A 3,554-nucleotide genomic window follows, 5' to 3' on the forward strand; every position below is an offset into this window, starting at 1 on the left:
AAAAAAAAAAAAAAAAAAAGTTTATTTGAAAAATGATGGGGTGAAGGGATAAAGCAAAAATGGCTCTGCAGAGTGAACTTGGGCCAAACAAGAGCAAAAAAGAGCAAGAATGAAAGTACACAGAGTAGGCTATAGGGAAGAGTCATGATGGCTGTATTTCCCTGAGTCCTCGCAGCCACCCTAGCAAGTTAATCAAACCCAAAAAGGGAGTTGTGAAAACCCTGACTTGTAGCTGGTTGGCCAGAATTTCCAGAACCCAGACTTGCAAGTGGGTCTAAAGAGGGGGCAGTCTTGAGCACTAAGCCCTCAACCTGCATCTGCTGCATAATTAATCGCTTATTCATTGGTGAGGAGGACTCCTCGCGTACCCTTTGAGGTCATGAAATCTGTGTTGATTGTGGAGTGGGAGCAAATGAAAAACAAGATACTTTGTTCTTCCCTATATACACTTGAGGTCAGGAGTGAGACTTGCTGTGATTGTCCTGGTTCACAGAGACATGCAATTTGAGAAAAGATGAAGGGGTATGACTATCTAGTCACCAGTAATGTAAAGACAGAGCAGCACAGTGTTCAGTTGTTGAAGGTAAGTCTACCAGTGAAATTTAGAGATGACAGTAGACTCAACTCCCAAGGGTTTGGCTCATTGGATGTGAAAGGAAAGGCTAAATAATATGAAGCATGATAAACTCCAATCTCTTGCCTGTTCCTATGTGTAATCGATAAAATCAAATAGAGTGGGGTGTCAGTCCTCGAGCAAACTGGACCAAGCTCAGTCGTCTGTCTGAGCTCAGAGCACTGGCCTCAAAGCTTCTCACAAAGTGGAGAATTATGCAGGGGCCATAAGAAGACCTTTGGTCTTCAGGGAGATAGTCAGTGTGGGAAGAGCAAAACCAAGAGAACTACTAAAACTGGAGGGTACAGTGTGAAGGAATTGTTTCATTTTGTGGTTCAATAACATCAGCTCCCCAAGGAGCCTTTACTACAGCGGACTGCTAGAAGTAATTTATTTAGAAGCGGTAGTTTTAGATGCAGAGAAGAGCGTGTCTGGGTTGACGAGAACCCGCAGCTCAGCACTAAACAGACACAGGTGGCTATGAATCGTGAAGATCCAGACACATAGCAGATTACTCCTAAGGGAGCAGCCAGCCTGGTGGACTGGAGAAAAGCCAGTGTGAAGTGTGTTTACACTGGAAAGCGGGGCTGCCTAACTTTCCCTATAAGTACCAACAGGAGCACGCCAGATGATGCAGCTGAAATGCCCCATATGCAAGCCACATGGGACTGGCTTTGTGACGACTGGGATATTCACCCACTGAATATGCCTGTTCCCCAGGTTACAGTACATGCTGTGATTAAGGGAGCCCTTTCTTCTACATGGGCACCCTTGTGACATCCATCCTGCAAAAGTGAACATTTATTTCAAGAAGCCTTTTTTGTATTTGCTGTTTTAACTTCCCTGTATGAGTCTCATTGACATCAGTGACACTAAAATGATAAAAATAAATAAGGGGGCGGAGTTGAGGAATTCATTTCAGGGTACAGCAGAAGTCTCGAGGTGGTTACTGAAAAATGGGAAGAATATGACGGTGTTAGAGTAAAGGTGTTAGCCAGTTGTGATGGTGCACACCTGTAATCCCAGCACTTGGGAGGCTGAGGCAGAAGGATCACTGTGAGTGAGGCCAGCCTGGGCTACACAGTGACTTCAAAGCCAGCCTGAACTACAAAAAGCCTGTCTCTAAAAAAATAATAAAGTAAAGGTGTTGTTGCAACTGTAGCAAAGCCTGGCTAGGACAATAGTATTTTTTTTTTCCTGGTGTTTTGAGACAGGGTCTCACTATGTAATTGAGACTGATCTGGAATTCACTATGTAGCCCAGGCCAGTCTTGAACTCAGCGATCCTCCTGCCTCAGCCTCCTGAATGCTGGGATTACAGGAGTGCACCACCACGCCCAGTTGACAATAGCATTTCTTATTGTCCTCCAATCTTTTTATTTGTTTGTCAGTGTTTCTATGTAGCCCAGGCTGTCCTCAGACTTACAGTGTTCCTCCTGCCTCAGTCTCCCAAGTGCTAGGATTACAGGTACGCACCACCACACCTGGCTTTTCCTCCCAATCTTAACAGACCACTCAAGAAATTCCACTCCATTTATCTCAGTTTGCAGGAATTTAAGAAGCCAGAGGCAAAGTTGGTGATGAGAAATCCCAGCTAAAACTGCCAGATAGTGATAGCTAGAATTGTTTATAGAGATAAGGACTGTTACAAGGCCTGTATCTCCTGGCTCTGCCCCTAGCTAGGAACAAGAAGCTGTACACACAAGTGCAGGTAAAGTGGCCAGGTGGGAGGAGAAGACACCTTTTTGGGGATCCCCAATGCATATGTGATTCTGAAACCTGTTGGGGCAATCTTAGTGGGGACTGAAGTCAGGAAGTAGACAGAGAGGCAACAGATGATAGGACTAAGATGGAAGTTTGGATGAAAATTGAGATTTTTTTCGAGTCAACCTTGTGTGAGGTAATAACATCTCCTTTACCTGTATATTGTTTGTTTTTGTGGTACTAAGGATTTGAACTTGTGATCCTCTTGCCTCAGCCTTCGATAGCACTGGAATTGCAGGTATGCATAATCACACCTGGCTACCTAAAGTTTCATAAGAATGGACAGTATGTCTGGCCAGAGAACACTCCCCCTATCTAGTACTGTAACACAGAAGATTTATGTGTGTATAGATAACCTTTCAAGTTACAGTGCTTGGACATGTCAAATGGAAAGCAGTACAGCTGCTTAAACCCACATACTGTAAAACAGAAGCAAGGCAAAGGAGTACACACCTACAGTCCCAGCTACCCAAGAGCCTGAGGCAGGAGGATCACTTGATCCCAGGAGTTCAGTCTGGGCAACTCAGTGAGCTCTGTCTAAATTAAAAGAGGGAGAGAGAGAGAGAGAGAGAGAGAGAGAGAGAGAGAGAGATAACACAACCTGGGCATGGTGGTGATTACCTGTAGCCTCAGCAGTCAGGAGGCTGAGACAGGAAGATTACTTTCAGTTCAAGGCCTGCCTGGACTACATAGTGAGTTCAAGGCCAGCCTGAATTTCTAACTGAGGGGTATTTACTACCTTGTTATGGGGCAAAAATTAAAGCTAACCCATGACTGAAGTCCACTGAATATCCAGGATGTCTTTGGCAATGCCACAGAGGTATGCTAGTGGGGATGGCTGTGTGAGGAGGAGCTCGTAATGACACAGGAATGGTTGACATACACTTCGGCTACCTGGAAAGTGTAAGTAGGAGAGGCTCTGGAGCAGGAGCCTCTTTCCCCCAGCACTGACTCTAGAACTGGATGAGGAGCCACACGACAGTTCCAAGATAAAAAGACAGCATCCTGGGCCCGGGATTTAGCTCAGTGGTGCCACACCTGCCTGGCGAGTGCAAGATTCTGAGTTAGATTCCCAATACCAAAAAACCAAAACAACAACAAATAATCTTCTTTAAAAGGCTGCTACATGCAAGTGCAAGGTCCTGAGTTTGATCCCTGGTACCGCAATATATATATAT

Source organism: Fukomys damarensis, unplaced genomic scaffold, assembly GCF_012274545.1.
Source record: "Fukomys damarensis isolate Sample0158 unplaced genomic scaffold, DMR_v1.0_HiC HiC_scaffold_5, whole genome shotgun sequence".
NCBI classification, from domain to species: Eukaryota; Metazoa; Chordata; class Mammalia; order Rodentia; family Bathyergidae; genus Fukomys; species Fukomys damarensis.